This window comes from Mytilus californianus, unplaced genomic scaffold, assembly GCF_021869535.1.
Source record: "Mytilus californianus isolate M0D057914Y unplaced genomic scaffold, xbMytCali1.0.p SCAF_12, whole genome shotgun sequence".
Lineage (NCBI taxonomy): Eukaryota > Metazoa > Mollusca > Bivalvia > Mytilida > Mytilidae > Mytilus > Mytilus californianus.
Window position 1 is genome coordinate 42,465,373 of NW_026262604.1, and position 12,632 is coordinate 42,478,004.

Consider the following 12,632-nt stretch of genomic DNA (forward strand, 5'->3'; position numbering starts at 1 on the left):
AGCGGGAGGTTAGGGTAGCCACAAAACCAGGTTGAACCCACCATTTTTTTCTCTGTCCTGTACCAAGTCAGGAAAATGGCCATTGCTATATTATAGTTCGTTTCTGTGTGTGTTACATTTTAATGTTGTGTTTCTGTTGTGTCGTAGTTCTCCTCTTATATTTGATGTGTTTCCCTCAGTTTAAGTTTGTAACCCGGATAAACAAACTTACACTGTAGTAGGCCACAATTTGCCCCGAACAAAGTGTTAACAAAGTAATGCTGACAAAGCAAAGGTAACTCTCACTTTTACAAGAGAACAAATGTACGGTGAGTGGACTTCACAGATAACCCGACTTAAGTTAAGAAAGGCGAGTTGTAAGTTGAAAAAGTTGAGTTGCGAGTTACAAAAGTCGAGTTGCGAGTTACAAAATTCGAGTTGCAAGTAATAAAAGGTTGAGTTGCGAGTTACAAAGTCGAGTTTCAAGTTAGGAAAAGGCGAGTTGTGAGTTACAAAAGTCGGTTTGCAAGTTTAGAAAGCCGAGTTGCGAGAAACAAAGTTCGAGTTACGAGTCACAAAATAATGTTGCAAGTAATGTCTAAAGTATATGAAACACGAATAATTTATATTACAACTGAATAAGCGGACGCCCAATTGATTCTGAATAGAAGTCTTTCAGTTTTCTTTTAATAATTAAATAATTAAAATTGATCAATTCATTGTTGGTTTATATAACGAAGCTGCCCGACGAAAAATCAAACGTTTTCCCCTGATCAGGCTGGAGGACATTTTCATGCTGAAAACGAATATTGAATATTGAGAACGAATGGTGGAAAAAAAAATGAAAAAAAAAACACTTTTTTTTCAATATTGAATGTTGAATGTTAAAGAGGAATGTTGAAAACGAATGTTGAATGTTGAAAACGAATGTTGAATGTTGAAAATGAATGTTGAATGTTGAAATTCAATAATGAATTTTGGATGCTGAAAACGAATTTTGAATGCTGAAAACGAATTTTGAATGTTGAAATCGAATGTTGAAAAAAGAATGTTCAATGTTGAAAACAAATGTTGAAAAAAGAATGTTCAATGTTGAAAACAAATGTTGAATGTTGAAATCGAATGTTGAAAAAAAAAATGTCGAATGTTAAAAACGAATGTTGAATGTTAAAAAAAAAAAAGAAAAAAAAAAGTTTTAACAAAAAAAAAAAAAAAATTGAATGTTGTTGAAAAAGGAATATTGAATGTTGAAAACGAATGATTAATGTTGAAATCGAATGTTGAAAAACGAATGTTGAATGTTGAATGTTGAAAACGAATGTTGAAAGTTGAAAACGAATGTTGAATGTTGAAGTCAAATTTTTGAAGTCGAATGTTAAAAAGGATATGTTGAATGTTGAAAACGAATGTTGAATGTTGAAAACGAATGTTGAATGTTGAAATCGAATGTTGAATGTTTAATGTTGAAAACGAATGTTGAATGTTGAATGTTGAAAACGAATGTTGAATGTTGAAATCGAATGTTGAAAAACGAATGTTGAATGTTGAATGTTGAAAACGAATGTTGAATGTTGAATGTTGAAAAAATAAAAAAAAAATACAATTTTTTGAAAAACAAAACATTTGAATGTTGAATGTTGAATATTTAACCAACTTGACATCCGTCGATGATTATACAATTAGACGTATTAACTTTTCTGCACCAAATACGCATTTCGACAATAAATGTCTCTTTAGTTATGATCGAGTGCAAAATAGTTGAACAACCATAATAAAGTATTATTTCACAGACATGATAGACCAATGAACAGATTCAGTTTTAAGAAACTCATACATCAATAGACAATTTTAACGTAAATATGTAATACGCTTTTCTTGAAAACGTCCAAATAACTAAAAGCATTATAAATGTGGATCCTAGTTAGTTTAAGAAAACTACGGGTTTTTTCTAGAGAGAAACAGATATGAAGTGGCATTCATTTTGCCACACGTACCTGCATCGCATCTTTGCTACCCCATATGTAAAGGAAGGCTATAAGAGTGTCGGCATTTGCCAAACCCCAGGGAAACATGTAATAAAGCTCACACTTTATCGGTGACAAAAGAATTGCAATGATAATAAAACTAAAAAGAATGCCCTTTGTTGGGAGAGATCTAAATGTAGCTTTATTTTTTTAACCACTCAGATACGATATAAGTACAAAGTACAAAAACTAAGCAGACGACGGAATCTAAAATTGAAATACATAATCCATTAAAGCAATTATTCAAATAAAACAACTAATTACTGATGAAACAAAGTCGCAAATAAGTCATATACTATTTCCATTTCCGTTTTTTCTTTCCATTACGTGTTTTTCGTAACCATAACTTCAGAAAAAAACACACCTCAATTTTTGATGATAATATTATAGATGCTATAACTATAGGCAGTTTTTCCCTCCTACTACAAAATAAATTTAATTTTGTTGCATATTGCAATATCTCTTTTTCATTGTACATGTTAATTTTCTAACTCAAGGTTGAGAATACAAACAGAAAGGACACTGTTATATATTTAAATATTGATGACAAAACAACTATAGGTGAGCATGTCTTCTAGTGTCTTGGGCTTTTAATCACCTGAAGAGACTTGTCAAGCCTCAGACATTGTTATTAATCACATTTTTGAGGAAGTTGTATAACGTTTGCATGGTTATGCCATAGTTACATTGTTCTTGTATTTAGCTTATAATAAAAGAACGGTATCATTTTGAATTAATTTGAATAATATCATACATTTATATTTTTTTTTCTAAAGTGCACAAATGAAAAGTATACAACAGAAATACAGGGATTCGAAGACTAAAAGAATTAAACAAGATGAGAACATTGGAAACACAGTAAATAAGAAAGGACGCTTTAATAACCGTAATGTCATTTACCTTGTCCTTACTATCCAAGTGGGTAGCATTTATTTGATAGATATATCCCATCTAAGTTTCACAATTTTTTCCAACAATATTTGATGGTTTCTACATGTGAATTTATTGATTAACATTGGTTTTCAAAATATACAGTTTTTGTCTCTGTAATCAAAATGACACAGTCATTTCTAATCTTCATAAAGTTTGCCATACACTCTGAAGTCTTGCAAACTTTTGTGCTTTCTGTGCGAGCGTTGTCGTTTACAGATTTGTCTTCTTTAGATGACGTCATCCAAGGGGAATATTTCGTCTGAACAACAATCGATTATGTAGGTATACTCCTGTTGTCAGAATCTAATATTGTTGGTGTCACAATGGCGACTGCATCGTATAAGTTGACAAAAAAAAAAAATTATAGAAAAAAACGGAAATGGAAATATTATATGACTTATTTGCGACTTTATTTGATCAGCAATTAGTTGTTTAATTTGCATGATTTGAATAATTGCTTTAATGAATTATGTATTTCAATTTTAATAGCTTTGAATTAAGTGTATTTCGGTTTATGCAAATTGATTATTTCACTTAGTTGACAATAACACCTAGCTTTAACTTCCAAATTATTTTCACTCACTTCATATGTTTCCAAAATATGGATAGTATTAACAGTAAGGGAGTAGAGAAGTGAAGAGGAATTTTCACAAGAAAATATTGGCTCGGTAAAATCTTGATGCATATCGTTATCTTATATATTTTTTTTTAAATTATAAATTGTACAGAAGTAAGCTGTCGTCAAAGTCGAACATAGTCATAAAACTTTCTATACCGCTATTTATTGCGTTTTCCCCTATGTTTTATTTTTAGCCATGTCAGACGACGGACGACGGACGCCAAGTGATGAGAAAAACGCACTTGGCCATTCATCCAGGTGAGCTAAAAAGGGGGAGAGTTGAGTTAAAAAAAAGTTTCGGTAATTATAGTTTCTCATATTCTCCGTGTAAATGTAGTTTTATGTAACTCCATAGTATCCATATTCTTTACCACCTCTATGGAATCGTGAAAGCGTGCTAATATCGAATATGAGAGGTCATAGCTTATATTACCGATGGGGTCAAACCAAAATTAAAATTGGTATTTGCTGCTTTTCTACAACAACTGTGGCATTTAAAAGTAGAGCAAAGAATGGTTGGTTCGTAAAATGTATCTAGATAAGATGACATGTCTTTCTGCAGACTGTACCATGTGATCTAGCTAACAAAAAGCGACAGTATAATTTCGCCGTCCCTTATCCCAGTCACAGCATTTTGGAGACCCTACGTATCGTGTTAATTGTTAACTTGTTTTAATCCTTACTACGAATGAAATATTTGCCACTAGTGACAACTACAAAATAACATTACATGTACAATTTGTATTTGGAGCAATTTAAAGTTCAATTTCAAAATTTTTACTGATTACTGGAAGGATTGAAAAATAAAATGTGTAACAATAATTTACAAGAAAATACCTATATTTGTGTAACAGGTAGTTTAAAAACACAAACTAGTCTATCAAAACATTTAATCAATATTTGAGACTGAAATTTTTATGACAAATTCTATGTTATTTATTTAATCAACTGATATACCGTAATGGACCTGAAACAAAGCGATCGCGATAGGTTCAGCTTCCAGGTTCTATCGAAACTTCACAAGTTACAGATGTCCGTGCCATTATAGGAATACACTTAACATCTTGGAAAAAAACCGATTTCATTCCGGATGAAGTGTCTAATTATGAAAAATCATATACATATATTTTACCCTCTACCACAAAAGTTGACCGGATTATTTTCCTGACTAAAATACCAGGTTATTTTTAACTGTTTTGGCGCCTTGCAAAGTTTCTCTTTTAGATTGTGATTTGGTATTCGATCTATGATCTGCTTATATTTAGCTGTCCCGTTACGTTTAATAATCATTATTTCACTTGGGTGCATTTTTACACTTAAATAGTTGTCAATTCGTATAACATTTACATCGAAATTTTCATCTGTAGAATAAGGAACTCCGCTAAACCTCACACATTGCTTACGGCTATGCTGTTACAGCTCCTCACAACACATTTTCAAGTAATCGATGTGATTTCCAAAGTTTTTGACGTCTTCGTCATATGAAAATTATATTTAGTTTATTCTATTTTATTCGGCATGATCAGAAACATTTGAAAAAGGACAGGCCACGAATGTTCTTGAAGATGTGCTTTGTAAGCATCAACTAAAATTTGATTTACCTATATAGGTTTTTTGACGATATCATGGTCAGTAATGGTGACAATTGGTTGTTGATATGTCGTTACCATGGTGCCAACAGTGATATCAAGGTAAATACTACCGATTATATTAGTTTTTGTAGCAGCCTGTGTATTTTAGGGGACGGTCTAGATGATTTTCTGCGTCTTCGCTTTTTGGATTTGGCGAAGTGAACCAACCCCTTGTATTGAAATATGTCGTATTTGTTCTTCATATAGTTAGTTTCCGTATTGAAGGCATATTAAAATAGAGGAACTAAAACATTTTAAAGTCTAAAATGAGGCAGAAGGAGGCAATTATTTAAAATGCTTAAAACAACACAATAATCGCTATTTTATCAAGGTCCAAAATATTCTATCTTTTCTCAAGTGTTTATCTGTCCTATATCGACGTTGATCAATATATAGCCGATTGCTTCCTCATACTGTGTTTTTCATGTTATGCGACTGACATGTGAGGTGTTCCTGAGGCTACCCTACGGTCCAGACTGAGTGTTTACGTATATTCCGAAGCTGTCCAGTATGGACTACCTCCTTTATTTAATAAGGAAGAAGAAACAGATCTTGTCAATCATCTGAAGCCTATGGCTATAGTGGAAAGTGGTTACAGCAGGTAAAAAGTTATAAATCTTGGAATTCATAACGCCATTTACTAAGGATTAACGGACAATTAACATCCAATATCAAAAAGTGATATAAAACATTCATAGCTCGTTGGCCAGAATTTAAAATCATCAAACCAAGAAGTCTGCAGTTGCAGCATACAAAAGCTACACCAGAGAAAAATGTACAAAATTATTACATTGTAAAACATTATCTTTACAAAATGTTTGAAAATTAAATCTGTTTAATAAACTAGAAAGAATATGTATTGCAGTTACAGGATCTGAATCAACTGATATTACCCCAGGGGACAAATATATAGTCTCAGTCTATGGTTTTGAAAACGAATATGGACAACGTCCTTTGTATATCCTAGTAGCAGGACGAGACAAACGTCTTGTAAAAAAGGCAATTGGTGCAGACGGTGATGTGTCAGAAAGCGTCAAATTATGGAATTTTTCGCATTTACATGGAGAAATATCTTTAAAAATACATATCCCAAAGAAAATCTGATAAAACAGTATTAATTCAGCGTTATTTGAGTACAATAACAAGTCAGCTGTTATGGGTGCTCGATTATTACCAACTACAAAACCGACTGTTTGTTGTAAATAAATCCATAAATCTAATAAATAAATAAATCATATAATGTTGATAAAAATGTACTGTATCTTGATGATAATGTCTTCAGAGTATGTGTTATTGAAACTAGTAGGTTTGTTTTGTGACCTGAAACAAGACACATCTACAATTCACCCTTTTGTAGAAAAATTACTGTTAAAAGAGGAAATCTTGAGCTTCCGGATTTGCCTACTAAATATCGTTTCAAATAATGATCTGTGTGAAATCGTAGTCTAAGTTTTAAGAATGGAAATTTCACTGTCTTTTTTTGTTAATACCAAAAGACTTAAAGACGTATTTGTGATTTTTTAAAACCTCTTCTTGAGCTCGCATTTGACAAAACTTTTAGGAATTTTTGGGACTCAATGCTCTTCAACTTCGTACTTTATTTGGCCTTTTTTTAAACTTTTTTTTATTCGAGCGTCACTGATGAGTCTTGTGTAGACAAAACGCGCATCTGGCGCAAATACAAAATTTCAATCCTGGTATCTATGATGAGTTTATTGATACAGGGGTTGCGTTTCCTATTATGATTTTCTTAATAGAGGGTTCCTGTTCACAATGAATCTTTGCCATTAAGGTTTTAAATGGTAAAATGGAAGTCATCTCTTCGAGGCCTTGTTCGCCATTATAATTTAGTTCACCGTTCTGGAATACCTGTGTTACACATTACCACGAATATGTTGCACTTGTCGTAACCAAAACCACACCCCTTTTTGCCTCCATTAAGACATAATGGAACGCGACTTACTTTCAGATTAATAAATTATACCTCAAAATGTGCAAAACGACGGAGGAAAACGGGGAGGGAGAAGGGGCACTAGTTATGTGGAAACTGATTACTCTTCCGGGATACTTGAGTGTAATCAGGTGTTTAATGGGTTCGTGCTTTTCTATATTTCGTTTTCTTTGCACATTTTAACAATATATTTTGAGGATTTGTATGCTGGAACAGCAATACATTTGTCGTATGGAGAGGATTAGCTAGGGTTAAAGGTGATCTAGGGTATACACGCCCCGACAGCTTACACTACAATATACATTTATCTCAATGCACAGACCATTGGCAAATATGGAATATCTGTGCATGATCACAACAGGTTTAAATCAATTGAATATACGAAGGTCTGGATGGGGTTTACAAAAAAGAGAATACTGAGCCAAATATTCAGAAAAATAGACCAAACATTACAAAATTGAGAAAAAATAGGACAAAAGGAATAAGAATGAAGAATAATGGGGCGCTAAATATATACAGAATACAACAATAATAGCAAAATAAATAAAGAATAGAAAAAGTAACTAACGAATGAAGAAATAAAAAACCTGCCATCCAAACCCTGATATACTTCGCCTTGTATAGAAAGGATTTGTTAAAATAGGTAATACAAGACATGATCCTTTATCCGGCTAACATTTACTAATTTGTTCTGAATGTCACATGCTTGGATCAAAATAGGCAGATACAATTTAAGGCATTTGATTCGTAACTCCATTCAACAAAAGCCTCACCAAGACTTAAAGGACAGTGATAATTAAGTTTTATAACTGATGCTGATTATTTTTAAGATTAAAAGTTTCTTAATTAAAAATATAAGACAGACAATTATTGAAAATTGAACACCACATGCTTCTCAAAAATGCTGTCTTATCTTATCTTTGATATTATTGTCAAACATTGACCTTGAAATATATACACGGTCACTATAGGACCTATATTGAAGCTGTGTAATTTACAAACTAGAAATAGTTACAAAACACTTATTGAAATGATGGATAAGTAAGTTGACGACTACATTTTGTTGTAATATAAGGCAGATTTCCATAGTATAGTTTGTGTGATCATACAGATTGATTGTATTGCAGACTATGTTTGAATTGACGCAGTGTAAAATATAAAACATTGAATTTGTTGTCATAGTCTTTTAAATCTAGGCGAATAAATACTAATAAAGCTTCAGTAAAATGATGGGTCATTAAGATTGGCTTTAGTATATTAGTTTTTGAAAACTATTTATTATATTGAAACTATTACCATTATTATTATATTGCGTTTTAAGATAAGAAGCTGCTGAACCAACGCCTTTGTGGTGAAGTGAAGGTAGAGTCACTAAAGAGGATACCCGATGGTATGCAGGGTTGTCAATAAAAATAAATAAATAAAATACCGCTGGATTGACAACAACACTTTAGTGAACTGCAAGTTTTATTGTGTCGACTAGTTTCGCCGATTAGATCGGCGTCTTCAGGACAAATTATATAGAAATTACAATCCCTGAAGTATAAAAAATGGTATCTAAATTTTAACGTCATAATGTGTTTACTCCATTGTCTTTGTTGGTTTTTCCTGGTTACCAATGTATGAATGAAATGAAAAAATTACAAATGTATGTACATAAAGGTAGTAAATTAAAAAATATGTGTAACATGAATGTAAGTACAATGTCAGTGTACAGTTTGTATAAAGTTTCTTCCTAATTTGGACAACACTTTTAGGGCACACCTCTACCACTTCGACTGGCTTCCCTTTGGCCAGAGGTACTGCTTCCAATTGCGTCGGGAATGCCGTAAAGTGGTTTACCGTCGCAAAATTTCTAGGCAATTTAGGGATGGTATCTCTGTTTTTACATATATTTAAATAATTTTGGTGTTGCTGGCATCTAACTTATTTCACATTTAATTTTCTGAAGGCACGGAATGATGGTACATTTATTTCTCGAATCCTTTGAGGCTCTTCTTTGTACGTGGATTCTGCTGTCTGATCATCGTTTGTTCTTTTCCTTTTATTTGTTTATAGCTCGGCAGAGGTTGATGGTTTCGGTTGATTGCTGGCTTCTTGAAAGTCTTCGGTATCGTTCAATTCCATGGTGGCCAAGTGGTCGGCGATGTGTGGTATAGGCGGATCCGTGGATGCAGGGGTTCAGAAATCGGGATAAAAAAAGAAGCTGCTGAACCAACGCCTTTGTGGTGAAGTGAAGGTAGAGTCACTAAAGAGGATACCCGATGGTATGCAGGGTTGTCAATAAAAATAAATAAATAAAATACCGCTGGATTGACAACAACACTTTAGTGAACTGCAAGTTTTATTGTGTCGACTAGTTTCGCCGATTGGATCGGCGTCTTCCGGACAAATTATATAGAAATTACAATCCCTGAAGTATAAAAAAATGGTATCTAAATTTTAACGTTATAATGTGTTTACTCCATTGTCTTTGTTGTTCCTAGTTACCAATGTATGAATGAAATGAAAAAAATACAAATGTATGTACATAAAGGTAGTAAATTTAAAAAATATGTGTAACATGAATGTAAGTACAATGTCAGTGGACAGTTTGTATAAAGTTTCTTCCTAATTTGGACAACACTTTTAGGGCACACCTCTACCACTTCGACTGGCTTCCCTTTGGCCAGAGGTACTACTTCCAATCGCGTCGGGAATGCCGTAAAGTGGTTTACCGTCGAAAAAATTTCTAGGCAATTTAGGGATGGTATCTCTGTTTTTACATATATTTAAATAATTTTGGTGTTGCTGGCATCTAACTAATTTAACATTCAACTTTCTGAAGGCACGGAATGATGGTACATTTATTTCTCGAATCCTTTGCTGCTCTTCTTTGTACGTGGATTCTGCTGTCTGATCATCGTTTGTAATTTATATATAATTTGTCCTGAAGACGCCGATCTAATCGGCGAAACTAGTCGACACAATAAAACTTGCAGTTCACTAAAGTGTTGTTGTCAATCTAGCGGTATTTTATTTATATTGTGTTTTGTAAACTGTTATTTGTATTTTCGTCGGTTTTTGCATGGTATTGACAGTTTGTTTTCGACTTATTAGTTTGTATATCCGTTTGGTATCTTTTGACTCTGATTTTTCAAAAACATTTATTCCTGAGATTGCCTTTTTATTATATATATATATATATATATATATATATATATATATATTTGACAGATGACCAATGGGTTAATTTCAATGTCAATATCAAAAGTCAGTTTTCGTCACATATGAAATAAGCGTTAGGAACTTAAAAGAAAATAAAAATGAAAGTTTGGTTTTTCCTTTTAAAAAATGCAATTCATATGCTTTTTGTGAGCTGAAGATTAATTGAAAATGGATACTACACTACTCTGTATATTCCTTGAAATCCCCACAAAGAAATATTCTTAAAGAATTTGTTACGAAATATGTTATATATGTTCATTATTCCAGACAAGTACAAATGCCGTTATATATTTTGGATAGTACTACTTTGGTCGATGATTGCTGGTGAGTTTTAAAGAGTGAATAATGAACTGACGTGTTTTTAAAATGGATTTTGTTTATATTATAACATATCTTAAAATCGCTTCAACTGCTTTTTTTTTTGATAAACTAATGTCTAATGTCTCCATAGAAATAGAAATAGAATTTGGTACATTCAAGTACTTCGTTGCTTTTGATCAAAGCTTCAAATACAGAAATCATACCGACAACCATATTGATTAAAGGGGCACTAGCTACGAGATATATAAAAAATATATAATACGATTTGTTTTTTGTTCAATCATTAATGAAAGTGAAATAATGAAATAATATATCGCTTTTAGCAGCCAGTATGGTTCAATTTTGTCAAAATAAGCTAAGAAACATTGAGGATGAATTATTCACTTGCAAGTAAATAATTCGACCTCATTGAATCCGTATTCATGTAAACTTCAATTTAACCCCTTGGCTAGAGATGGATAACGCATGCTTTGTGCGTGTTCAATTATTTAAAGGAAAAGAATGTCAACATTGAAAGTGAAACAAAGGTAAATCATTCTTATACAGGTAAAAACGATGATTAACATATATTGTTAATCTATTATATGAAATTAAACAGACCTAGAAAAATCCAAATGCACGAGTCTGCTATCTATTTATATCTTTATTTATGTTTATATCGCTAATATGGCAATCGGAGGTCTTCGGGGGTCAACTCGACAGTTAATTAGATGGTGTCTAGACTAAAATACACACGAAACGAAGCTACATATTATCGAGCCCATGCCCGGAATATTGTTTTTTTTAGACTTTTTATAATTTGGATAAATGTTTTACATTGTTATAAATCAAATTTGAGAAATTGAGTCAAATCGGTGAACATGAATTTGACAGTTAGTGCCCCTTTAAAAAGAAGTCGTGATATTATAGATTTATCATTAAATCATATTTTTATAATTTATCATATACTACTACTGTTTATGATAAATCAACGCAATGAATTAATGCTAACGCTAGTGCTACACTGACAACCCATTTTTCATTCTAATGCTGCGAAACCTGTTTGTACACGGAAAGAATCTTCTTGATAAACAACCTACTGATGAAGAAAAATTTGCCTGTTCATCATGAGGACATAAAAAGTCTTTAAAAACACAGACAGGACACTCTTCTTTATAAAAGGTACAATATCCTTCGAATGACTATTAATGTTTGTACCTCAGCTCTTATTCAAACAGGATTTGCATATTCTACATTCTACACATCAGTTTTTTTTTGAAATACAGGACAGCAGTGTTTGTTATGTAGTTATGTCGAAACTGTACACGATTGTCAACATAACATAGTTTGTGACAATACCGAGGTATAAATGGCATTAATGATATGCATGATGAATTTTCAAATACTGATCTTATCCTCTAAAGGTTCTCAGTTTTATGTTTGATGAATGAATCAGCATGTCACATATCAGAAATGTCATGAAAGTATACTTTAAGTTAATAAAAAAAAAGAATAATAGCCTATATAGTCTGCCTCTTCAGCGTCCTTCAAAGTATTTTTAAAAAGTAATTCTATTTTACAATAAGAAAAAATAATATCTGACAACAAAACATAAATAATATGCTGACACTAATCTATTTTTAACATTATGCAGGTTTGTTACAAACACAAATACATTACTGAGTCAGAAGGGACAAGTGCTGATTTAGAATGTGCTCAGCCGGAGGTATGTCTGTTAAGATTGCGCCATGTGCGTTGACATGCTTTCAAAAGGAAAACAACTCCAAGGGTTTTTGTTATCTGCATACGCAATACTGGACGATCGTATCCTCAATTTACCACAACTATGTTTTCCCTCAAGACTGCGACTGAAGTAAGTAATAGATCATCATATTTTGGTGTCAGATAGGCACCCCATATAAAAATCGTGTAAAGTCGCCGATTGCCTGTTTAATATACCGTATAGCGGGTTATTTTCGCGGGGTGTA